This window comes from Peromyscus leucopus, chromosome 9 (assembly GCF_004664715.2).
Source record: "Peromyscus leucopus breed LL Stock chromosome 9, UCI_PerLeu_2.1, whole genome shotgun sequence".
Classification (NCBI taxonomy): Eukaryota; Metazoa; Chordata; class Mammalia; order Rodentia; family Cricetidae; genus Peromyscus; species Peromyscus leucopus.
Window position 1 is genome coordinate 20,806,704 of NC_051070.1, and position 27,992 is coordinate 20,834,695.

At 39.3% G+C, this 27,992-nt stretch overlaps 1 long non-coding RNA gene across 1 annotated transcript; it reads right to left on the minus strand.

Moving 5' to 3' along the window:
• Positions 1–2,142: 2,142 nt before the first annotated feature.
• LOC119088491 lies at positions 2,143–8,448 on the minus strand. The gene is made up of 4 exons (XR_005092131.1): positions 7,938–8,448; positions 6,506–7,733; positions 4,265–5,303; positions 2,143–2,712 (listed from the first exon to the last, which is right to left on the minus strand). It is a non-coding gene; the product is annotated as an uncharacterized LOC119088491 (long non-coding RNA).
• Positions 8,449–27,992: the final 19,544 nt, after the last annotated feature.

A 27,992-nucleotide genomic window follows, 5' to 3' on the forward strand; every position in this document is an offset into this window, starting at 1 on the left:
AGAACCACTGTTTTAAAACAATCATTCAAGACTTTCCTCTCTGATAATTTCCCGAGCATCCTTCTTTCAAAAACAAAAAGCACCTTTGGCATCATCTGGAATCACATTAGACTGAAGTAACAGAGGGGACGTATCAAAAACTTAAGGCAGAAACAGATTTCTACATCCAAGTCAAGGGAGTGTCAATCATGAGTCTGGTGAGTCATCAGTGTCCTGGCTGCTCCTGTCATAGTGTCCTGCCATCTTTGTGCACCCACTCCATCCTCAAAGGCCCAGAGTTCTGGGATTCTATTCCTCCAAGTTTGCTTCTGGAGCACCAACCATTACATCCACGTTCAAGACAGCAAGTTTCCTTTGCTAAAAAGACTTCACTAGGCTTCCAACCCCAAACTTTTCACTTCCTTCTTGTTAGCCAGAATTTAGTCTGTTGGTCACAACTAACTTCAATAGAAAATGGAAAATGAAACTGGGGATTTTGTCTCCTCTCTCACCAGGCAGGATCACAGATTTACAGCCTGCCCGAGCTACAGAACAAATTTACATCTAGCCTGGATAACTTAGCAACACCCTGTCTTAAAATATAAAGTAGAAAAGGGGGCATGGTGTATAGCTCAGTGCACTTGCCTACCACTGTTCAGGGCTCTAAGCTCAATTCCCAGGAACCCCATTCAAGCACAGACAGGAAGGGAGAAGTATTAATATAGGGTTGAGAATTATCAATTTCTACATACCCATTGTTGTGGTATTTGCTGTTGTTTTAGTTACAGTACCTCATTGTAATTTATCTGTGTTCATAACAATGTTGTAATTGTAACACATAGGTTTTGGATATGAAATAAAATATCTCTACTCATTTTTGAAGCTCTAATGCTGGCTCTGGGCCAATGGCACTGCAATTACTCATGAAGGGAGATGAAATTGGGTGCCATTCATAGCCACTGACAGGTTAAATACCATGAACACTCTGCACAGACACCCTTCAGTTATGGAAAGCCCTTGAGAAATTATTTCTCAAAAGCTTAATTTGGTTATGAAATACAACTTTAATTTGGGGGCTGATGAAATTTATTGATGGTTATAGGTCATAGAATATGAAAGATATTAATCAACTGAAAATTTTAGCAACAATAAAATCTAGTGCCAGAGAGATGTTAAAGGTATTTGCCACCCAAGCCTGATGACCTGAGCTCAATCCCTGGAGCCCAGGAAAAGAAAGAACCTACTCCACAAGACTGTCATCTGGCCCCATATGTGTGTTGTAGCACATGAACATCCTCCCGACACACTGTAATAGTATTCATAACAATAATAATAATGGAACATAATGAGCCTTTCCTGCTTTTCAACACTGCATATGGAGAATCCTTTTATTTGGATACTAAAACATTTAATATTAGATACATTTATGATCTCATTTAGTCATTAAATAGGGGAATAGTTTCCTAAATAATTTCACTGAAAACTATGAGAAAGATAATGGGAACAGGAAGCCAAGCATGTCAGAGTTCTGAAGAATGTTTCCTCTTTCAAGCATGTATTAGTCTGCAGAACCCAACTGTTCTTCAAAAGGCAGCAAAATCACTCTATTTTGTGTGAAGAAATTAGCTGAAAAAGAAAATTCACACATAGAAAGAAAAAAAGTAACAAACAATCTTACAGTTTTATTTTAACAATACGTCAGGCACTTTGTAGACAGAGGCATAAGTGCACGAATCAAAGATCCCTGTCCTCATGAAGCCTTCAGTCCCAGAGAGTTCTTGCTTGAGGAGACATTCATGTCAATCTATCCCTATCACCCATCCATCTGGCCACTATGTTTTTACACTAGCAATTAGCCCTTCACAAATTTCTATCTTAAAATGTAGATCTTCAAATACAAATAACTTCAGTAGTTATGATTTTTATTGAAAGGTAAAGTTGCTAGTAATGACTAATAAAGGTAGAATAACACTTTCAGTAAAATAAAATGTTCATTGGTAATTTATGGTTTTTAAAAAACTTTTTATTTAAAATTTTTTTCATATAATACATTTCATCACATTTTCCTCTTCCCAAACTCCTCCCAAATTCTCCCCACCTCCCTATCCACTCAATTTTATGTTCTCTCTCTTTCCCAAAAAGACAACCAAACCAAACCAAAACCAAAAAAACAAATAAAACAAAAAATGCTAAAATGAAATTAAAAGCCCAGAAAAAAATACAAACAAACCATGGAGAATGTTTTGTGTTAGCTAACTACTCCTGGACTTGGAGGCCTGCCCTGGATTATGGTTGATATATCCAATCACACTTCATTGGAGAAAACTGATTTTTCCCTTTGCCAGCAGGTATCAATTGCAAAGAGCTTCTTGGTTAGGGGTGGGACCTTATGTCTACTTTCCCTTCTCAGTGCTGGGACCCTATCTGATGTGAACTTGTGCAATGTGCTATGTATGGTACCACAGTTTCTGTGAGTTCATAAGTGCATCAGTCCAGTTGTGTCTTGGAGATAGTGCTACCCATAACCACCTCTGGCTCTTGAAATCTTTTTGCCTTCTCTTCCACATGGATCGCTGAGCCTTGAGGGGAGGGGTTTGATGCAGACATCCCATTTACACCTGAGTGCTCCAAAGTTTCTGACCCTCTGCATGGTGTCCAATTGTGGATCTCTATAATAGTTTCCATCTCTTGCAAAAAAGAAGCTATCTGCTGCACGTTGAATGATGCACTGATCTATGGGTAGAGCAGTGTGACATTAGGAGTCATTTTATTGTTATGCTTCTTTTGAAGAATAACAGTAATAATTTTCTCCCTAGGCCCGTGACCTATATAGTCACAAGTTCTTGGCCACTTTAGCAGTACCAGGTATGAGACGCATCTCATGGAGTGGGCCTTAAATTCAGTCTAAAGGTGGTTGGTTACTCCTATGCTTGTGCCACTATTGCACCGGTGTATTTGGCAGCAGATCACTCTTGTAGACCACAGGGTTTGTAGATGGGTGACATTGATGAGTACCTTTCCCTCCAGTAGTGTATGGAGTACCTTCTAGTACTGTGAGATGAAGTTTCTAGTTGGGCACCAGCTTGACTTCTCCATGTTTGAGGACAAGTAAGTGTTGTCCTCAGCAACAGGGCTTTACCATCAAGTTATGCAGAGCAACCAATAGCCTTGGGGCTTATAGTTTTATATATATTGAGTTATCACAACTTTGAAGCACTCAAATTTCTTAGTGCTTGCCTCAGTATATCAAGCAACACTGAATTGCAATACAATCATCTGGACACTGAATTACAATCATCTGGATATTATTTTTCTACTGGATGGAACAAACAACCAAATTTAATTTGTTTCTAATTTACTGGAGAGTTGAGTGCTCTGGAAAGTTTCAGCACAGTTGCCTAGCATATTGAAGAAAATACTACTCCAAGTAAAAGGTGGGGCTCTGAGACAAGTAAACAAAAACCATGCCAAGAAAGATAAACACACCCTCTTTTGAAGATTACTGCCAAGTGTCTCTAAAACAATGCCAAAAACAGCATCTCACCCAAGCTTGCTTCATCTCCACCTTACCTCTTCTCTTCTTTTTTTAAGATGTATTTATTTATTTATTTATTTATTTATTATGTATACAGTATTCTGCCTGCATGTGTCTCTGCAGGCCAGAACCTCTTCTCTTCTTAATACCAGGGCTATTAATTACAGCCTAACAATTCTCCCTTATACCTCAAAAGGATATAAGAGGTAGACAGATAGATAGTGAAGGGTGAATATGCTCATAATATATTTCACACATGTAAGAAATTCCCCAAGAATTAATAAAATAATATGTATTGTTTCTTAAAAAGGAAAAATAACCTTTAATCCCTAAAAATAAAAACATTAGAGAATTGACTAAAATCAGAATGACGCTTTTCGGTTGTCATCTAGGTTACTCCCTGATGGAGAACAGGCAAAGATGTGGCATACATAGTGTCTTGTGGTATTGCTGTGAGCACAAACAATTCAAGATACAGTGCATCTTCTTGTTTGAGAAAAAGACAGAGTGTCACTTACTGGCAATCAATCACACCTAGATTCTTTGATTAATGCACCTGTCACTAGGGAGAGCCACCCAACCTGAAAGGTGAGATATCAAATCTTGGAAATGTGTTTGGTGATGTATTCCCTGCCTTCAAACAAAGGGGACTTTGAGTGGTTCTGAATCACAGTTCCAAAGCATCAGCCCACAGTGACCACAAAGCACAGTGAGTCTCATTTAGACCATTAACCAAGTAGCAATACTTACTCAGTAACAGTTCCTGCTGTGGGACAAACTTTGAATGTTTTCTTTTACAAGACTAAAAACAAACATACAAACAAAAACAGATGTAAAAACATTACCAGAAAGAGGCAAGATGCTGTCTCTAAGAGTAGAGTGTAATACACATGAAATCTAAATGTTGATAGATTTCTCCCTTCCTTTAAAAATGTTGTATTATAGCATAATGAAGTCAACACTCCATTATAGTAAATTATTCACCTTTAAAATACAAGTTGAGCTTGAAATCTGCACACTTTTATGATCTCTAGTATTATTCAGTTTAAATAAAAAAAAAAAATAGAACCAAGTATTTCCAGGAAGAGGTGCTATTGGTAGTTTAGGGAGACAGAGGGCGTTTGAATCTTTAAAAGGACAAGAGGACTCTGCACCACTTCTTTCTGATGAACAAATTCATTGAGCAGGGCATGTCCGTGTGTAAAATTTCCATGCACATTTCACTTTGAGACACTAGAGGGAAGCAAAGTAGGAAAAATACTGAAGACTGGCCTGCGGTGCTTTGAAAAGAAAACCATTGTTTTCATTCTAATGTATTCTACTTTGTTGGGTGAAAAGGGGATTAAATGGTTTCAAAAGTTTTGGATTTGATTCCCCAAAACACCAAGTTCACTTTCCAAAAGCAAACGTACAGATGAGTCTCAGAAAAGGCATCACTCTGCTGCAGCTGAGAAAAACAGCCAAGCCCCAAGTCAGGCTTGAGAAGGGCCTGGGTTACACAAACCTGTTATTCAAGGCTTATTCAAGTTCTGTTTAGGAAATTGCTTTCCCAATTACACATAGCCATAATTAAGGACAGGAGAACAAACCCTTCTGAATTTTTTCTTCCTTCAGTGCACCCATGTTCTCAGAAATTGAGGAAAAAGAAGTGTGGACTTCGTGTATTCTCATCACCCATCAAGGAAATGTGATGTGAGAGTTTTGTTGTATATAATAATAAGCTTTCTGGGAGTTCCTAATGGTTAAAACTTCATCTTCATCTGTTGTCTATTTCTTCTCTTCAAGGGAGCTGAGGAAAATAAAACGAAGCAAAACTTGGGGTGAGAGAGGGTTCTTCTGCTAAACTAATGACTATGTTGAGACATGTTTTACACCTGCAAAACTTTAGGATCAGTTTAAGGCCATAATGGTGACACCTGAACTTGAACCTAGAATGGGCGTTATCAACTAATCTTCAAACTAAGATCATTCTTACTAAAAGAGAAAAACCTACCAAAACTCATCAACTTATTAGACAGATTTGGTGAGGCATATTTGAGTTTAAGACATATCTATAAAATGTATGTATGTGTTATGTTTTTGTTGGTTTGTTTTGATTTTTGAGCCAGGGTTTCTCTGTGTATCCCTGGCTGTCCTGAAACTTGCTATGTAACCAGGCCTCAAACTCACAGCGATCCACTTACCTGTCTCCTGAGTGATAGGATTAAAGATATACACCACCATGCCCGGTGTGTTGTTTTTAAAGAACCAGCTTCAAAATAGGAAAAACAATGTGATTGTTGTTGCCTTGCTTATGATGTCTTTGTAAAGTCAAAATTTTTGTATGTCAAATGACCCTATAAGTCCTTTATTTATTTGTAAGAATAGTGAGAGTACCTGAGTATAACTTAGCTCTTAGTCTTTTCTGAAATTTTAATATCTGAGGTTTTACAAATTCAGGCTCAAATTTATTGATGCCTAATTTCCTAAATTTTTTCATTCAGTGATGGACTCTGAAAAAATAACTTTGAGTGGCAGAATGACTGAAAAATGTTACACCTGTGTTTTATTTATTTATAAGTTTCAAAATGAAGCAGTTCCCATAATTCCTAAGGTCTGTAAGAGTTACAACATTAGTAGTAATAAAATGATTCTAGCCCTTTTCTTTTCATCTTTGAGTTTTGACATTGACTTACTCAACTAAGAATTATAGAATACAGCAATCCCATGCCCTATAGGTGTTTTCCTAAACAGAAAATAAAGTCTGTTGTATACTACATATTTACAGTGTGTGGAGTGGTCTCTACAATGTCAGTTCCATGGAGGAACATCTTTCTTTTCCTTGCTAGTACCATGTCTCTTGAGCTAGGATACAGCTGAGCAAGACTTGGGTTGGCTATGGTAACAGTGATGGACTGGTCTTTGTTCTCACTAAGCCATGGGCAAAGATTACAATCAATAACTAGAATTAGGAGACATACAATGCCGTGACTGCACGCCTTTGAGACTGACCTGACAGGAAATGAAGAAAGGACAAACACACAAGAGAAAAGCTGGGGCTGAGTGGGCAATTTGTTCTGACAGTGAGCTTCCCCAGCACCCCAGAAACTCGGTGCATCTGTTATACGTAGCTGTGGAGGAGCAGTCTCATTGCTGTGATCTAGGAGGAGGAAACTGTGGTCAATATACACTGCAAACATCTGTAGAACCACAGGAAGGCCTTGCTATCCACAGGGGTCTGAGGCATTGTGTCCTTGACATGGCTGTACTAATGTCAACAGTACACATTCACTCAGGACTTTATCTGCTCACTCACTATACCATTTTTATTAAATTGGTTGAAGCAATGAGGTCCATCACCCCAACATAGGAATTTCTAAAATGAAAATGAAACACATGATGTGAAACATTCCTCACTTCAGTGCATCTCTGAGGGTCCTGACATTAATCAACTCCTGATTCAGCTAGAATGGGGTGAGACCCACACATCTGCATTTCTAACAGGTTGATACCAATCTACTAGTCTGTGCACTGATTGGTGAGTTGCAATTTTTACCTGTTGCCTCTTTGTCCTATCAGTTTAGATTTCTATCTTTTGGTCAAATGAAAGTTTGACATCCAAGTTTTCAGGTTTCACCACACTGGAACAGGTATGGTGCAGCCAGCTGTACCAGGAGTAACACGTATCACAGCAGACTTAAGAGGAGGTGTTAGAGATTAGAATGGCATTTAGGTGGAACACTATTATGCAGCTTTCCCAGAACACCTCCCTTTTGACTCCCACATTGAACCTGGCGTCTGTCCTCAACGTCTCATCATACAGAATGGAAACGAAAACACCGAAATAACAAGGCATATCACAACACATAGGATATAAGTTGTTTTTTTACTTCACATTGGGTAGTGGGGAAGGTCACTCTATATTTTTAATCTGATGTGTGATTATTCACCTTCTCAACTTTGAATACAGCAATGAAATTGAAGCTACATTCAAATTTTCTTTCTGTGTTGAAGGTGGTGTGTTGGTGCACACAATGTATCAGAATATATGCTAAGCATTTAAATGAACTGTGCTCTTTGTTTTTCCCAGTTGAGTATCACAATTGACCCTAGTTTAAAGATGATAAAAAATAAGGGTTTAGGGGATGAAGCAACTTTACCAAGGTAGCAGCTGACAGCAGTGGAGTCAGTCTGAATGAGAGCCTGAACTCTGACCACGTTGTTCCTTCCAGTAATCCTCCTGAAAAGAAAGAATTTCTAAGTTTTATTTTGGATTCTATTTTAGAAAGAAAAATGTGAAGATCTCCTCTATAAGATACTTCTAGGCCAACAATATAGACCTAGCTTGGTATGGGAAGCAGTTCTACCTTGTCTGGACCATGGCACAGATCACCAAGAATTACACTATTTCTGATTTAATTTACATGAGAATAATTTACCTTACCTGCATGCATGTATGGTCCTTTAGAGAATCAATTTATTTTAGGCATCCATCTATCTACCTTCCACAAATCTAATTTGCAAGCACAGTTCCTAGTAGTGGCCAACTCTTTCTTCATGTAGCCTGTAGATAATGAGTATGTGACTATTAATACATACTTATTTGATTATTGTTTACGTCATGCAGCTAAGGCTTAGAACGTGTCACACAGAACCTCTCCTTTGTACTCTGAATCACTTGGTGGTGTTAAGGTGCAGCCGTACTATTAGAGGCTTTCTAGAATGGGTGGAATAAGGAAATGTACATTCTGAGAACCTCTCAGTGATTCAAGCAATCCAGGAAGAGCCAGGGTCCAGAAGCCCAGAATGGCAAAATGGATGAGCAGTGGGTGGAAAAGGAACCTCTTGACCTTACAGACAGGGCACCAAGTCAGAAAGTGAATGTAAAAAGTGGGGTGCCCTGGATTAGGTGAAGAGGTTATGGCACTTGTCCCACAGACAGTGAAAATTTTGGTACCGATAATGTTATTCAGTGTATTTCAAAACAAGTACTTGATTAAGAACGGTCAACATTAAAAAAAAAAAAAAATCAAGTAAAGTTCCTAACTTGTAGTTGTCCTCACACTGATCCATCAAGCCTACCCTACATTTTTCTGCCTCACAAAGGAGTTAATCCTCCCTGTCTCAGCCCCAGCAGCTAGGCAGCAGGTAAGAGTCCTGTGGGCAGGCCACTCCATCAGCACTGCTACCATTGGACTCTGTAACCTCCAAGACCTACTCTGCCACCCAAACCCACGGAACCCATCATCCTCCCCCTGTCCAACCAGCCTGGCAACATCAGCAGTCCCTAGAGGCACAAGCACCAGCTGCACCAATTGGAAGAAGAGCAGCCTCCCCATGAACTGCCCTCTCCAGGAACATCAGCAGACCCTATAGGCACAAATGCCACCTGCACCAGTTAGAACAGGCACAGGCAAAACCTACACCAGTTGGAAGAACAGAACGAATAGGCACAAGTAAAGCCTACAGCAGCCAGAAGAACTGGACAATATGCTGGATCTAAACACCCAAACCCCCACAAACCTCAGCCGAGACAACCACACTAGACCTGACAACCAGCCAATCACCAGAACCCTTGGCCATTCAGGCCCAAAGTCAATAAAGGAAACAGACAATAAAGGAACAAAAGACGCATCCAACAAAGACATCACAAGGATCAACACCTGTACTGAACCCAGATGGGTAAACAGCAGTGTAAGGATATATTCAACAACATAAAGAGCAACATGGCACCACCAGAATCTAGCAGTTCTACATCAGCAAGACCTGAACATGCCAAGGCAGATAAAACAGAAGAAAACAACCTTAAAAATAACTTTATGAAGATGATAGAGGCCCTTAAAGAGGAAATGAAAAATTCCCTTAAAGAAATTGAGGAAAGTTGTGTGGTGGTGGCACACGCCTTTAATCCCAGCACTTGGGAGGCAGAGGCAGGCGGATCTCTGTGAGTTTGAGGCCAGCCTGGTCTACAGAGTGAGATCCAGGATAGGCACCAAAACTACACAGAGAAACCTGTTTCAAAAAACAAAAACAACAACAACAAAAAGAAATTGAGGAAAAACAAAACTTTGGAAGAAATCAATAAATCCCTTAAAGAAAGCCAAGAAAAAACAATTTGAAAGGTGAAGGAAACCGTTCAAGATTTGAAAGTTGAAATAGAGGCAATAAAGAAACAGAAACTGAGGGAATTCTAGAAATGGAAAATCTGAGTAAACGAAGAGGAACTAAAGATACAAACATAACCAACAGAATACAAGAGATGGAAGAGAGAATCTCAGATGTTGAAGATATAGTAGAGGAAATAGATTCATTGGTCAAAGAAAATGTTAAATTCAACAAATTCTTAACATAAAACATCCAGGAAATCTGGGACACAATGAAAAGACCAAACCTAAGAGTAATAGGGATAGAAGAAGGAGAATTCCAGCTCAAAGGCACAGAAAATATATTCAACAAAATCATAGAAGAAAAAATTTCGAACCTAAAGAAGGACATGCCTATGAAGAGGCAAGAAGCTTACAGAACACACAAAAAAAAAAAAAAAAAAAAAAAACCCTCGCCACATAGTAATCAAAACACTAAACATATGGAATAAAGAAAGAATATTAAGATTACAAAGGAAAAAGGTGAGTAACATATAAAGGCAGACCTATCAGAATTACACCCAACTTCTCAATGGAGACTCTGAAAACCAGAAGGTCCTAGACAGACGTTTTGCAGACACCAAAGGACCACGAATGCCAGCTCAGAATACTATACCCAGCAAAGCTTTCAATCACCATAGATGGAGAAAACAAGATATTCCATGACAAAACCATATTTAAACAATAACATCCACAAATCGAGCCCTACAGAAAGTAGTAGAAGGAAAACTCCAACCCAAAGAAGTTAACTCCACCCAGGAAAACACAGGCAATAGATAATCTCATACCAGCAAATCACAGAAAAAGAAAACACACACACACACTACCAACAATAAAACCAAAAAGGAACAGGAATTAACAACCACTGGTCATTAATATCTCTTAATATCAATGGATTAAAAGACACAGCCTAACAGAATGGATACAAAAACAGGATCCATCCTTCTCCTGCATACAAGAAACACACCTCAAAATCAAAGACAGACACTACCTCAGAGTAAAGGGTTGGGAAAAGACATTCCAATCAAATGGACCTAAGAAATAAGCTTGTATAGATATCCTAATATCTAACAAAATAGACTTCAAACTAAAATTAATCAAAAGAGATAGAGAAGAACATTTCCTATTCATCACAGGAAAAAAATCCATCAAGATGAAGTCTGAACTCTGAATATTTATGCTCCAAATACAAGGGCACCCACATTTGTCAAAGAAACATTACTAAAGCTTAAACCACACATCAAACCCCACATACTAATAGTGGCAGACTTCAACACCCCACTCTCACCAATGGACAGGTCTGCCAGACAGAAACTTAACAGAGAAATAAGAGAGCTAACAGATGTTATGACCAAAATGGGCTTAATAGATATCTATAGAACATCCCACCCAAACACAAAAGAATACACCTTCTCAGCACCTCACGGAGACTTCTTTAAAACTGATCACATGCTCGGCCACAAAGCAAATCTTAATAAATACAAAAAAAATTTAAATAACCCAATGTTTTCTTATCAGATCATCATGACTTAAATTTAGAATTCAACAAACAACACAAATTACAGAAAGTCTACAAACTCATGGAAACTGAACAATGCTCAACTGAATCACCACTGGGTCAAGGAAGAATAAATTAAATAAAGAAATAAATTAAAGACTTCCTAGAATTCAATGAAAATGAATGCACAATATACCCAAACTTATGGGACACTATGAAAGCAGTGCTAAGAGGAAAGTTCATAGCACTAAATGCCCACATAAAGAAGTTGGAGAAATCTCACACTAGTGACTTAACAGCACAACTGAAAGCTCTAGAGCAAAAAGAAGCAAACTCACCCAGGAGGAGCAGAAGCCAGGAAATTATCAAACTGAGGGCTGAAATCTACAAAATACAAACAAAGAGAACAATACAAGAATCAATGAAACAAAGAGTTGGTTCTTTGAGAAAATCAATAAGATAGACAAGCCCCTATCCAAACTAACCAAAAGATAGAGAGAGAATATCAAAATTAACAAAATTAGAATTAAAAGGAATATAACAACAGCCAATAATGAAATCCAGATAATCATTAGGTTATACTTCAAAAACAAAGTACTCAACAAAATTGGAAAATCTAAAAGAAATGAGCAGTTTTCTGGATAGGTATCACATACCAAAATTACATCAAGACCAGATAAACAATTTAAATAGACCTATAACCCCTAAGGAAATAGAGGCAGTCATTAAAAGTCTCCCAACCCCATCCCCCCAAAAAAGCCCAGGGCCAGATGGTTTCAGCACAGAATTTTACCAGAATTTCAAAGCAGAGCTAATACCAATACTCCTCAAATTGTTCCACACAGTAGTAACAGAAGGAACATTGCCAACCTCTTTTTCTAAGGCTACAGTTACCCTGATACCCAAACCACACAAGGATGCAACAAAGAAAAAGAATTACAGACCAAACTCCATCATGAACATTGATACAAAAATACTCAATAAAATACTGGCAAACCGAATCCAAGACACATTAAAAAAAAAAAATCATCCACCATGATCAAGTAGGCTTCATCCAGAGATGCAGGGATGATTCAACATAATGAACATCTGTTGATGTTATACCATGTAAACAAACTGTAACAAACAAACAAAACCCACATGATCATCTCATTAGATGCTGAAAAAGCCTTTGACAAAATCCAACACCCTTTCATGATAAAGGTCTTGGAGGGATCAGGGATACAACGAACCTGCCTAAACATAATAAAGGCAATATACAGCAAGCTGACAGCCAATATCAAATTCAATGGAGAGAAACTCCAAGCAATTCCACTAAAATCAGGAAAAAGACAAAGCTTTCCACTCTCCCCATATTTATTCAATATAGTACTTGAAGTTCTAGCTAGAGCAATAAGATAACAAAAGGAGATCAAGGAGATACACATTGGAAAGGAAAAAGTCAAACTTCTGTTATTTGCAGATGATATGATAGTGTACATAAGTGACCCCAAAAATTCTACCAGAGAACTCCTACAGCTGATCAACACCTTCAGTATTGTGGCAGAATACAAGATTAAATCAAAAAGATCAGTAGCCCTCATATATACAAATGATAAACAGGCTGAGAAAGAAATCAGAGAAACAATACCTTTTACAACAGCCACAAATAATATAAAATACCTTGGGGTAACTCTAACCAAACAAGTGAAAGGCCTGTATGGCAAGAACTTTAAGTCTTTAAAGAAAGAAATTGAAGAAGATATCAGAAAATGGAAAGATCTCCCATGCTCTTGGATAGGTAGGATTAACATAGTAAAAATGGCAATCTTACCAAAGCAATCTACAGATTCAGTGAAATCCCTATCAAAATCATCACACAATTCTTCACAGACCTGGAAAGAACAATACTCAACTTCATATAGAAAAACAAAAAACCCAGGATAGCTAAAACAATCCTGTACAATAAAGCAACCTCTGGAGGCATCACCATCCCTGACCTCAACCTCTGCTATAGAGCTATAGTAATAAAAATAGCTTGGTATTGGCATAAAAACAGAAATATGGATCAATGGAATCGAATTGAAGACCCTGACCTAAATCCACACACCTATGGATATTTGATTCTGACAAAGAAGCTAAAATTGTACAACAGAAAAAAAGCCTCCTCAAAATGGTGCTGGTATAACTGGATGTCAACATGTAGACGATTGCAAATAGATCCATATCTATTGCCATGTGCAAAACTCAGTTCCAATTGGATCAAAGACCTCAACATAAATCCAGTTACACTGAACCTAATAGAAGAGAAAGTGGGACTTAGCCTTGAATACATTGGCACAGGAGACTATTTCCTGAATATAACACCAGTAGCACAGACACTGAGATCAGTAGTTTAAAAAAAACCGGGACCTCCTGAAACTGAGAAGTAACACAGTAAATAAGACAAAATGGCAGCCTACAGAATCAGAAAAGATCTTCACAAACCCACATCTGACCGAGGGCTGATCTCCAATATATATAAAGAGCTCAAGAAATTAGACATCAAAACACCAAATAATCTTTAAAAAAAAAAATGGAGTACAGATCTAAAGAGAGAATTCTCAACAGAAAAATCTCAAATGGCCAAAAGACATTTAAGGAATTGCTCAACATTCTTAGTCATCAGGGAAATGCAAATCAAAATGATTCTGAGATACCATCTTACACCTGTAAGAACAGCTAAGATCAAAACACTGATGACAGCTTATGTTAGAGATGATGTGGAGTAAGGGAACTCTCCTCCACTGCGGGTGGGAATGCAAACTGTATAGTCATTCGGGAAATCAGTATGGCTGTTTCTCAGAAAATTTGGAATCCATCTACCTCAAGACCCAGCAATACCACTCGGGTATATACCCAAGAAATGCTCAATCATACCACAAGGACACTTGCTCAATTATGTTCACAGTAGCATTATTCATAATAGCCAAAAACTGCAAACAACCTAGATGCCCCTCAACTTAAGAATGGGTAAAGAAAATGTGGTACATTTACACATTGGAGTATTACTCAGCGGTTAAAAAGAAAAATGACATGAAATTTGCAGGCAAATGGATAGAACTAGGGGAAAAAAACATCCTGAGTGAGGTAACCCAGACCCAGAAAGACAAACATGCTATGTACTCACTTAAAAGTGGATATTAGATGTAGAACAAAGGATAACCCACAGCTCCAGAGAGGCTACATAACAAGGAGGACCCTAAGGGGGATGCATGGATCACCCTGGGAAGGAGAAATAGGTGAGATCTCCCTCCTGGATAAACTGGGGGTCGGGGAGTATAGGGGAGGTCATGGGGGATGGGAACATGAGGGTTTGGCTTTTCGAGTTGGGGGAGGGACGGAGAGGGAGAGCAATGAAAGAAATATTTTGATAGAGGGGGCCATTATAGGGTTAGGGAGAAACCACTTCTGCACGTGGGTGACAGCTGTGTAGCTTGGTCTGTTTGTGGGTCCCCTGGCAGTGGGAACAGGACTTGTCCCTGGTACATGAGCTGGCTTTTTGGAACCTAGTCCCTGTGGTGGGATGCCTTGTTCAGCCTTGATGCAGGGAGGAGGAGTTTGGTCCTGCCTCAACTTGATATGCCATGCTTTGTTGACTCCCATGGGAGGCCTGCCCCTTTCTGAGGAGTAGATGAGGGGAGAGGGTAGGCAGGAGGTGGAGGGAGGGACCAGCAGGAGAGGAGGAAAGGGAAACTGTGGTTGGTATGTAAAATGAATTAAAAAAATAATTTTAAAAAGAATTAATCCTCCAGGCAAGCATGCAAGGAGCTGTATAACATCCACTATGGGATTTTAACAGTTAGATGGTTGTTAAATCAGGTAGGTCACTGACAATCCTTCTTCTTTGCTTTCATTTTGAAGTTATTGATTGAAATGAATGGGCTCCTTTCCTGAGAACTCAGTAAATTTGGAGAGAGAATGGCTCTAAAAGTCTTAGGTAAATATTTAAGTGTGTGTGTTGCATTGTATCTTTTAAAAATATTTTTATTAATTATGTGAGAAGTTCATACAATGTGTTTTGATCATATTCACCCTCCACTCCTTCCTGGAACTCCTCCCAGATTACCCTACTTTCCTACCTGCCCAACTTTGTGTCCTCCTCTTTTTGTTTAATTACCCACACACTGCCCACATATTCCTTAGTGTAGGGCCATCTGCTGGAATGTGATGGATCTAGCAGGGACTGCATCCTTAAAGAAAATTCTCTCTCTCTTCTTGAAGTTTATGAATCTTTCCCCATTCATTCTAGAATGTTAACAAGCTTGACTTTTGTACAGGTCTTGTGCAAGCAACCACAACTGCTCTAAGTTCATAAGGGCAAGGGTCTTTCTCCAGGCCAGGCCCCTCTTCCCTAATAGTCCCGAGCCTTGTGGTATAGACATATCATTGTAGTTAAGCACTCCACTGACACCCAAGACCAGGATGGCAAAGATTGCTTTTATCTCCAAGTGTCTCTTGTCCCTCTTCCTGAGCAAATGGCTTCATAAAGTAAAGCACAAACTTCTGTTTCTCTTACAGATAGGCAAAGCTTCGTTGATGTTCTGGCCACTGGGATTTGAGCAGACTATTGGGTGAAACAGCAGGAAAGACCCTTGAAAGGTGGGAAAATACTCTGTGCCCCTCTGTCATTTGAAGTAGCTGGTGTGGGGGTCTGATGGGTTGGCCTGGAGAAAGACCCTGTGTAGTTATAAATTAACAGAGAAGCCTCCCAAACCACAGGGAGAAGTGTCTGCCGTTAGAGGCATTGTGTGCCTACATCCAGAAGACAAAAATGAGCTTCAGTTTTGGTTAAACTCCCATCATTTGAGTTTTCCTGATAGTTACAACCAAAGTAAAAGGATTTTATCCAAGGTCCTTGCATGCTTGCCTGGAGGATTAACTCTTTTTTTTTTTAACTAATTTTTAAAATGTTTTTAAATTATTTATTTTATTTTTGAGATAATTATATAGTTCCCTTTGCTCCCTCCTTGCTCAGTTTCAAATTCATGACCTCCTTTTTATTACTTGTTGTCACATGTTTATGTGTATATGCATATATATTCCTAAATATAACCTTATTGAACAAATCCAATCCATTTTTAAAGACAGGGTGTCACCATGTATGTAGCTTAGACTGGCCTCGAATTCACTCTGTAGCCAATGCTAGCTTTGATCTCTTGATCCTCCTGCCCTAGCCACCCTAGTATTGGTGTTCCAGGCATATTTTAGCATTCCCAGTAGCCTAATCCAACTCCAAATAATTCAATGAACCATCACCATTTCAAAGATAAAATACATTTCAATGACTTCATTAGTACTAAGTGTTCCCACTGGCTCTTGATACACAAAGTGAATTAAATGGGGGTGCATTTGCAGGAAATCAATTTTCACAAAATCAGTTTGAACCACTTAACATGTAATTCAGCATAAAAGCTGAATAATGACATAACATTCTCAGAATACAACTTTTTCACTTCTGTCACTGTTTTAATTTTTTGTTTGTTTGTTTTTGGTTTTTTTTTAATTTTTTGTTTGTTTTTTGGGGTATTTTGTTGTTTGTTTTTGGTCACCAGATTTTTTTTCACAAATATTAAAACAGACATTGAAACACTCTTGATACCCCTATTGCTTAATTTAAAAAGTTGTGTCAAATGAATGGAACTAAAGGGGAAGCTACAGAGCTCAAAACTAAACAACTCTCTTACTGATAAAGGAAAAACATCAGTGAATCTTAAGATGAGAAAGAACGTTGACATGGATCCTTCTCTACCAGATGTGTTGACAGGCTGACAGTGTTTAAATAGTAATTTACAATTCTATGAAAAATCTTGAGAAAGGGAAAATTAACCACCTCTCCTAGGTAGGTTCTTCATTAAAATATTCTGTAGCATACCCCACTATTAACACCTTCACTGATGTTCCTTGACTGCACACACACACACACACACACACACACCATATCAAGAGTACAATTACATCTTCCAAATCTTTGTATTCATCTCATAAGCATAATAGGAGGCAATATTCTCTTCATATACCAGTTCACTCAACCCTACACAGTCTATGACCATAAAACAGCCTTTTCCTTATTTTTAAAGAAGACCGTGTGTTAGAACTGAAGTTAACCTGTAAGCCCCAACTGCCCAAAGACCAGGTAGCTTCCTGGGATTCTGGGAGTTGTAGTTCTTGGAAAATAACAGCAAAAACTCATGGGAAAGTATGGTAGTCTATGGGTTTTGCCCATATAAGTCCTGCCAACGTGTGTCTTGAGTCCACACAGCTAGAAAGTTTCCAGATGGTGGTCTTGACAAAATTACATTTTGGTCAGTATTTAAAATTTTAATAAAAGCTTGATTAAATTCAGCCAAAATGGTGGAAGTGTTTTTTGTTTTTTGTTTTTTGTTTTTTTGGTTTTTTTTCTGGTGAATTTCAGGATTAACACATTGACATCACAGAACTCATTGGTTGTAGAGTTGGAATCCAAATGCAAGCAGCCAGGTCCAAAGTGAGACCACCCTATAAATACATCCTCTTTCCTCAGGGCTAGCTTCAGAGTAAAAATAGTTGGCATTATTTGCAGATGATCGCACCTGCCACAAAATGCAATCCCTAGCCCATCTAAACTGTTTTCTCAAAAATAAGCAACAAGTATTTAGCAGCCAGTGGAAGATTGTTTAAGGAAACAGAACTTTTGTTCCCACAAAACTATAACCTTTGAGGACCCACTACAGGGCACCAGCTGATCTTCCACTCCAACCCTGTGTGTAACTAAACTTGAGTGGTTTTCATAAAAACTGACCCTTAGAAAGTAAACTCATTTTCTATTTTTGAAGGCTGAGATTAGCGAGAATGAGCTTTGCTACCCCTGAGTCCAATATGTGCAGACTTTGAAATGCATCCCATCATCTCTTCTATTAAGCCAAGGAAATTTCAGAGGTTTTAGCACCCAGCAGCCGTTCTTCGGGACCACTTACACTTCATTATCATTTTACTATCCCATTGTTATCCCCTTCCATAGTTCAGCCTCATGAATATGTCAAAGACAAGTATTAAAGAATCTTCTATCTATTGTGATATTGGCTGAGCTCTGGTGCTGAAAGTATGGCCAAGCACACAATTCAGAAAGTGGCTTAATAAGAACTAATATTTTTACAGTATATGAAATAGATATTTTTATCTTTGTTCACAGATAAAGAAACAATGCTTAGAGAGGTCTCATATGTTGCCTAGGATTAACACACACATGAACAAATACACACTTCCTGAGATTCCAAAACCATAAATGCTCTAGTCTGTTGTGTAAAATGTCACTGGGGCTGGAGAGATGACTCCACCCAGCTGTTCTAGAGGACAAAACCTTGGTTTCCAGCACCCATATCAGGCTGCTCACAACTACCTGTAATTCCAGCTCCAGGATGTCAACCTCATCTTCTGGCCTCCAAGGGGACCCACGCATATGTGGTCTACACTCACGAAGACACACAAACATACACATAAATACATCTTTAAAATACTATAATATTTGTGATAACCTACACACACACTCTCATGTACTGTAAATTATCTCTAGATAACTTGTGATGGCTAACACCATGTAACTGCTCCTCAAATGCTTGTTACACTGTATTGTTTAGGGGACACTGACAAGGGAAAATTCTGTACCTGATTAGTACAATGGTTTTCTGGTCTGTATCTGGTTGAATGATATGGGTTGCATATGAAGGGCCCACTGTGACATGTTTACACATAGATGTTTTCTTTTAATTTCTGGTATTTTAGAAAGCTTTATTTCATTTCTCCACATCCTGCTTTCAGTCATGTGCTGTAAATTTTCAGGAAAGGCTCAGTTAAGGTTCCTTTCACATATGAGCTGTGAAATTCAAGGCAAACATAGACCTTAATTCTTGTTAGAATGTCTACAGCACCCTTAGTCACTGTCAATGCTTATTGTCAGCAAAGAAATTGACTCTTTCAGTGTATTTATACGGTTTGGCAAGGGACCTAAGAGCCAATTCCTTATTTCACTTGGAAATGTAGCCTTTCATTTTAAGGAATTATTGTTCTCACTTTAACATGAATTTTTCTAAAATTTGCTTCACAGTGTCAAAACAGTTTGTATCATTTTTATTACATTTCTTTATAATTTTTGTACTGTATTCCATGACTTTTTTTTTTCTCAGTTCTGTAATGACTTCTGAGGTAGTTTGAATGTAACTGGCCCCCACAATCTCACAGGAGGTTGGCACTACTAGGAAGTGTGGCTTTGTTGGAGTGGGTGTGACCTTGTTAGAGGAAGTGTGTCACTGTGGGTGGGCTTTGAGGTTTCCTATGCTCAGGATACTAACCAGTGTCTCAGTTGACTTCCTGTTGCCTGCAAGATGTGGGATTTTCAGCTCCTTCCAGCACCACTTCTGCCTGCATGCCACCATGCTTCCCACCATGATGATAACAGACTGCACCTCTGAAACTGTAATCCACCACCTCAATTAAATGTTTTTTTTATAAGAGTTGCCATGGTCATGGTGTCTCTTCACAGCAACAGAAACCATAGCAAAGACACCTCCATGCTACTATTCCCTTGAAACTACATGTCCTAGTTACTTTCTACAGAAGTGATGAAATATCATGACCAAAAGCACCTTGGAGAGGAAAGGGTTTATTTGGCTTACAGATCCCAAACCACAGTCCATTAAGGGAAGCCAGTGCAGGAACACAAACCTCGTGGGAACCTGGAGGCAGGAGCTGATGCAGAGGCCATGAAGGGGAGTTGCTTACTAGCTTGCTCTTCATGGCTTCCTCGCCCTGCTTTTTTATAGAACCCAGGACCACCAGCCCAGGGGTGGCACTACCCACAGTGAGCTGGGCCCTCCTACATCAATCACTAATTAAGAAAATGTCCTAGAGGCTTGCCTACTTACAGCCCAGTCTTCTGGAGGCATTTTCTCAATCTAGGTCCCCTCCTTTCAGGTGACTATAGTTTATGTCATAAAACTAGCCAGGGCACTCTGCTTAATTAAATAGCAGGTGAGGAGCTGGTGAGATGGTTGTGCGGGGAAACACGCTTGCTGTGCAAAGCTGCTTTACCTGAGCTCAACCTCTGGAGGCCACAGAAGGGTGGAAGGGAGAGAACCAGCTTCACAACGTTGTCCTCTGACCTCCATATACCTGCTCTCTCTCTCTCTCTCTCTCTCTCTCTCTCTCTCTCTCTCTCTCTCTCTCTCTCTCTTTCTCCACACACAAATAATAATCATAACTACTACAATAACAACAAGAAGAAGTAGGGAAAGGAATTTATGGCCAATATAAATCTAGTGGGAATAATAAACTGTATGGTTTCCCTGAGAGTCACTAGAGGGAGGGAGCCTCTAGCCTTCAGCCTCACCACACCATGGAGTGGTCATATATATAGTTGGCAGGCTTCTGACATGGCCCACTACAACTCTAGAAAACTCTGTCTTCCTGAGATTGGATGGGCCAGTGAATATGCAGTAATGTGTTTCTGTGATTGTGTTATGCTACCTGGCAAAGATGGAGAGGGGTCACAGAATTAAGTCTCTAATCAGTTAACCCAGAGTTCATCAATAAGGAAGCTATCCTAGGGAAGAGGGTCAGGCTAAATCAAGGGATCCCTTTGCAAAAGGTAGTAAAGGGTGTCCCTGAAAGGAGAGGTCCCTGTGGCCTTGAAGAATCAAGTCACTATGCATTCAATGACAGCAGAAAAGGAATTCTGTCAACAGCTACTTCAGCCCAGTCCCAGATTAAACCACAGCCCAGCATCACATGAGGCAAAGCCTTTGAGTTTGATTAGGGAACCCCTCTAAGCAATGGTAAAACTACTGACCCAAGAAAGATGTGAAATAACTTATTCTTTTAAGTTGCTAAGTCTGTGGGAATTTATCATGCATTAATACAGTGTTTACAGAATTATCCATAGTTTAAAAAATAAATGTGGACTCCACTACTCTGCATTTTGGTTGGTTGTGCTTTTCTGGAGCGATCTCTGTTGCAAAGAAGAGTTTCCTCAATAAGGGAAGAAGACTACACTTATCTGTGGGTTTGAGGACTATGCACCTATAAAACACTCCTGCATCTAAGGTTCAAGGAACATTGTGGAGGATGGGGCAGAAAGATAATATGACCCAGAGAATCAGGGAGTTCCCTAGAATCTGTTTCCTAGTAACATCAGAAGCTACACCCATAATGTCTTACTAACATGACTGTCTAAATGTGAGCTGAACTGGAGGACACCAAAGAACATGCCAAACTGAGTGGGGAAGCCTACGAGGCCTCAGTCCTGCACAAAGAACTACAGTGAACTGAGTAAAGCTGGGAGAAGAAGGGGTGGTCCTCCCCAGGAAAGAACGTGCTAATTGTTCAGTGTTAAGCAGTCATCCATGAAAACATACATACAAATAACATTATATGGACTTAACAGGTTATAGTCGTGGATATAGGCACATATACAAATACATATATTTATGTAATAATAATTATTAGGAAAAAAAGAAGCCATGAATTTGAAGGCACTCAGGAAGGGGTATATTCAAGGATTTGAAGGGAGGAAGGGAAGGGAGGAATGTTGTAATTAAATCACAATCTCAAAAACAAACAAAAAAGCTATGGGTTTGAACTGAAGAAATTAAAAACATTAAGGAAAATCAATATGGATAAGTCAGGATGGGCTTCTAGGAAAGAGGACTGAAACCTTTTTTTCTTAATCTGTTAACAAAGAAATACATCTGACAGGAGGGTCAAATCCAAAGTCAGCCAGCTCAAGGAAAAAACTAACACACTCTACATAATTGAACTGACAGGTTCTGAAACAAAGGTATAGAAAGACAAACCCTAGCTTGAGTCATTCATGTCTCGAAGAACTAATTCACTGAAACTATCCCAGACTCCGGCACCTGTCAGGCCACCCCACTGATTAATGATAGCCAAACTAAGTGCAGAGGGAGAGTCCTAAACAAACAGTACAACCATCAACGAAGTGCAGAGATGATAATATCTACACATCTCACAGTACTTGACTCTAGCATCACTCCACGGAGACCTGCTGAGCAGCTGAACACTTTCAAAGGAACATCAAAAATTATCAGTGCGGAGGATCACAGGTCAGTTACCCCGAGGGCTCGGAGCAGCACAGCATTTCCTGAGCACCCACAATGAGCTAAGTCTATGCCGTGCACATAGCTTCCATCTTACTGTGTTACAGACTCCCAAAGACATCTTTCTCCAGTGGCTATCTGCCTCTTGCACCAATCAAGGAGGCAAGTAATCTCGTTTGAATACTTTAAGCCCCTAAATCATCCTGCTTCTTCCAGGAAATTGTAAGTCGTTTTTATTTACTAGCTTGTGTATTTGACAATATGCATTATTTTTTTATTTCTTCAATCCGTGTTTTATGTTGGTCATAACAGCAAGCCTAGAATCCCCATATCAGCCTATTCCCTTCATTTTAATCCCACTGGGCACCATGAGAAATGAAGAGCAGATGACCCCTCATCTCACCCCTATTATATATTTTCCCCATAGATCCAGTCACTGCCTGACATCACACACGTATTCTGTATTACTAATTTATCTTCTTCCTCTAAAATTTTTACTCTACTGAGTATGGAATTTTTATTTATTTTGTTCCTAATAATCAGTCCACAGTATATCTCATATAATGAGCAACCAATGAAAATTGTTAAAACAAGAATCAAAACTAAAAATAGTCTACTACACATTACAACTATACCATTCCAGGCTATTTATCCAAAGGATTCCAGGTCAGTACATCAGGGAGATATTTGCACGTCAATGTTTATTGCAGCCTTACTCTGAATTGCTAAGCTATAGAATCAGCGTAGGAGCGCAACAACAAAGGAATGGATAAAGAAAACAGGATACTTGCACACGATGGAATTTTCTAGGCATAAAAAAGATCAAAGTTATGTTATTTGCAGGAAAAAACACACAACTGAAGATACATTAAATGAATTAAGCTAGTCTTGGGATGACGAATACCATGTTTTCTATCATTTGTGGTCTCAGTGTATGCATATGTGTATATATATATATGATAAATGAAAATAGAAGGGGAACTGTACAGGGGAACAAAAGGAACTAATGTTAGGAGGAGACATAGGACATGGGAGGAGAGGAGCGTGGGGGAAGATGCTTAAAACATAACACATATTTGTATGGAAATGTTCTCATGTGCAAAAACAACAACTTGATTTCCCACTGCTCTTTAGTTCCTAATAAGACACAGTAAACTCTAGTTTCCCCTGGTTCTCTGCGATGCTTTTAACCTCTCTTGGCACTACTTTCTCTAGATGAATGTAAACAAAAATGACTTTAGCTAACTAAAGAAGATAATAGAATTTATTTTAAAGATGCTGGGAATTTCACATACATTCTCAAAAGGTGTGAGAAGCATATCTATGCACGTCACAGTCATAACCAATTCCCAGAATCGAACACTAGGATTTATTAAGCAAAGCTATCTGGAAGCACCTGCTACCATTAGACATCATCGCACACTCAGGAACCCTTACTGTTAGACGATGCTGCTGGAGACATGGGCATTATTGTTTCTGCGAGATGGTTGCTACACCACTCCCTAGTGTTCAGCTATATTCTTAGATGCCTAATGGGCAGGGCAGGTGGACCTGATCTTCAGGCCAACTCCAGGCCCTAAAAGCAAGAGTGTGAAAAGGTGAACAGTTAGCATGTCATCTTGAGGAAAACATCTCCCAAACAGAGAATGGGTTCTTAGGCTTGGATAGAAAATACAACTTAAAAAAAAAATGTATGCCTCTCTGCTATGGGCTTAGTAAGAAATGGCTGGCACCAGGTGTAAACAGAAGTGGGTTTCAGCTTGTCCATTTCCTTCACTTCCAATTTCAATTTTCCTTTTTATTTTTAAGGCATCTTTTTGTCCAGTTCATTTTTTAATGAAAAATCTAGGATAGCACACAAAGTACTGGGTTTCATTATGGCATCTATGCCCACACATTATTATATTTTGTTCTCCTTTGTCCCCTCCCACACCGTCCTACTCCTGCTCCCTTTTCCCACTTGACTGCTTCCCTTCCCTCCCCAATTGGCCCTCCTTCCTGTTTTCTTATCCTACGTGTTCTATCACCTTCTCCATTTCCCACTCTAGGTTAACTCTGGAGGCTTTTCATGACCAAAAGCAGACATGAAACTTCTCTTACACAAATTTAGGACAATGGGATGGGAGCCAGGTATTTTAACATTGAAAGCTATTATTACATGAAAAATTCCTCAGAACAGTGTATTCATTAGGGCTCCTCCTGGCAATATTTTATTTAACTTTTCATATATTCGTGCTTATTTTCTCCAACTACAATTATTTCAAATTGTTAATTATGTTTAATAGTACATTTCCTCCAAAGCAGTAAACACATATACCACATACACAGACACCCAGACACACGCATACTCACACACAGAGAGACAAAGACACACACAGAGAGACATGGACACACTCACACTCTGAATTAACATCCCCAATGATAAATCAAAATGAGAGATAACATTTTATGCTAGAAGAGTAAATCTAAGGATGTGTGAGTGCAGAGCATGTCATGTCCCTCTGCAGCTTTAAAGCATGTGTTGTGAGAGCCTTCACTGGTGGTTTTTGCTGTAGATCGAATGTTTGGTGCCTCCAAAATTCATAGCTTGGAGCCTAATTTTGAGCCAATGGTGCAGCGTGGTGCTTGCCTAGCACACAGAGGCTCAGAATTCAAGGCAGAGCCATTATTAGTGTGAGGGGGCTGTTAAAAGGGAAACCAAAGCACACAAAAAATTTTAAACAGTTTGTATTAGTGAACATCGATTTGTGAATCCAGCAGGTCAAACCAGAAGTGGCGGTGGAGATGTTAGAGAAGGTTCTCATAGACTGAGCACAAATAGAAGACAAAGGAGCTGTTTGATGAGGCTTAAGCTGTCATATTTAGTCTATTTTGTTAAAAATTCCATAATTGTGTATATTCATCTGTGGATTCTGATCCGTAAAGCTTAAGTTTCTTTTTGTGTGTTTGTTTATGTTTTGCAGGAGGAGGCAGAGTTTCTCTGTGTGGCTTTGGCTGTCCTGGAACTTGCTGCATAGATCAGGCTGGTCCCATACTCAAAGATGCACCTGCCTCTGACTCTTGGGTTCTGGGATTAAAGACATGTGCTGCCATGCCTGGCTAAGTTTCATTTTTCTTTAATTTAGACATTTCCAAGAAATAGTCCAAGTTAAGCCCTGCTTGTGTTCCCACATCAAGCAAGATGAAGAAAATCCATGTAGTCCATCTCCACACAGTCAAACTTCACTTGGTCTGCTCAGAGATAAACTTTTAACAGTGCCCTTCAAAAATCCATGTGGATCCCTTGTCCCTCTGCCTTGTGAGTATATACCAGGAAGGTGGTCATCAGTGAACCAGGACACAGGCACTTATTTATCAGCCAACACATATGGCAGTGCTGTGTCTGATGAGCGTGACCTTCTCCACCTCCAGAGCTGGGAGAGACAAATCTCCACTGTTTATGATGTAGTTTGCCACTGCAGTCTGAGATGGCTTTATTCTATATTAAGCCATCTCAGAGAGAGCACCAAACATCCGTGACACCCAAAAGAACATCACAATTAGTAGCTCAAACAGAAGTTTCACCTTTGGAAACTAGGTTACTTCGTAGAAAAAAAAAAAAAAAAAAAAAAGGTAGTGCTTGCAAAGGGCGGGGTAGAAGCAAAAAGCATAGTAGATTTCCTATACAAGTCAAAAAAGGAAAGAAAAAAAAACCACTAAAACCAGCATGAGTCAATTAAAATGCAGTGATAAATATATTTAAAGTGTGTATTATTTTTAACCTACCATAGTCACGAAGGCTATTCCCACTAGATTTACTAACTTCCTCAAGTATAATTTAATCATTTTGCTGTTTTCCTCAAAGTTCTCATTGACTCTGAAGAGAGAACCCAGCTTTACAAAAATGGTGATAGTACATGAACGCTAGTGAACAAGGCCTGATTTAAACTTCCAAGAAGTCCCTTCTCCCCTTGCCCGAGGATGCTGTCATTGCCACATATTAAAGATTCTATCCTCGCAGCAGAAGAGGAAGCACGGCTCCTAATCCTCCTCCCATGTGATGACCCTAGCAAGTCATGTGGCTTCTCAAAGTTTATTTTTCACGTTTGCGAAATGAACGAGCTCAGACGCTAGGTTTTTCCTCTCTGAAAGACTGTCATCATTGTGTTATCATTCCCCTGGCACGTGTTCCTCCTCCCCTCCCCCCATGCTGGCTCTTTTCATTGGACTTCATTGGTCAAAGTCATTGGCCAAAGGATAAAAAAAAAAAAAAAAACCCCACAAATTATACAGCTGCACATTCTGAGTCAGCTAAGCAAAAAATAACATAGTTACTCAGCATTTGCATAATGCTGTGTTACCTCTTCAAGCTGTAGTTGGTCATTAGTCAACACCAAACATAATCATAAACAGTAAGAAACAGTGACATGGGAAATTGACATTGACAAAATTTTTTCAATAAGTCAAAACCAGAAAAAGAAAGAGAGATGTTAAAATTAGGGATGCATGGTTATGCCTATGTAAATCATAAGCCATCTTTCTGAAGAGCTGTGAGACAGAACACTTTGGAAGGTGACACCAAAGTCTGTATCAGGCCCACTGCTATGTCTGGGTCTTCCCTCTGTATTCCACTCACTCTGGCATGACTGAAGCTGAACACTGAGTGTCTTCTTCCCATGAAGGTGGCCTCATCTGGGCCGTTTTGATCTTCCCAGAGGCCCCTTCCCTCTTATAATTAGGCAGTTGCATTCAACCTTTCCCGATCACTCACTTTGTGTGCCAATGTCTCTCATAACCTTCACATAAGTCAATAGTTACAATCCATCTGTCTTGCCTTCCACATGCGTTGTCTATCTGTCCTCTGCTCTTTTATCTCGCCGTTCACTAGCTCTCCTCCTCCTTACACACAGAGATGCCTCGGAGCATCCTCCCTTCCCTTCTCGGTTCCTCCTGGGACTCTGCCCACCCCTCATAGCCTACCATTTCCATCTCTGTTTTCACCTGCTCCCCCAAGCCCGTTCTTTTGTTTTCGGCCACATTTTAGCCTTTCCAGGCCTGGTGCTTTATCTTGCATGAGTGAGATTCCTTTGGGACATCACAGCAACCTATCAGCTTTGACCTAACATACCCCAACCCCATCTCCCTCCCCTCATTTAAATTTCAAGACATTAGAGATGACATTAATTGATGACTGAACTTTAATTTGGGTTAAGGAAAAATTTTGTGGGATTTCAGAATAAAGCTTTTTATTTTAAATAGTAATAACCAAATAAAAATGTCTTCTTTGGGGCTGAAGTGATGGAAAGATAGTTCCATAAAGTGTTTACCTTGTAAGAATGAAGACATGAGTTCTAGTCTAAGGCCCACATTAAAAACATAACAAGTCCTGAGCCTGACGGTGCTTGTAATCTCAGCAGGAGCAATAGGTGAGGCCCCTGGAGCTCACTGGCCAGCCAGCTTCCTGGACAAGTTCCAGGTCTGTGAGAGAACCCGTCTCAAAAAAGAAAGGTAGACAGCTTCTTAGGAACAACACCTAAGTCCTCTGACACTATGAATGCACACACGTGCATGAGTACTAACACACACATGTATACACACACATACAACCAATGTATTGAGTGTTATACAGATACAAGAGTAGATACGCAAATAATTAAATGATACTAACATGTCTGTTGTAGTACAGACATGATTTAGGTGGAAAAGAATATAAAACCAGATGCCACCCTGTCATAGCTCTATTAGAGCGTTTATTAGAAGACAATAAAACT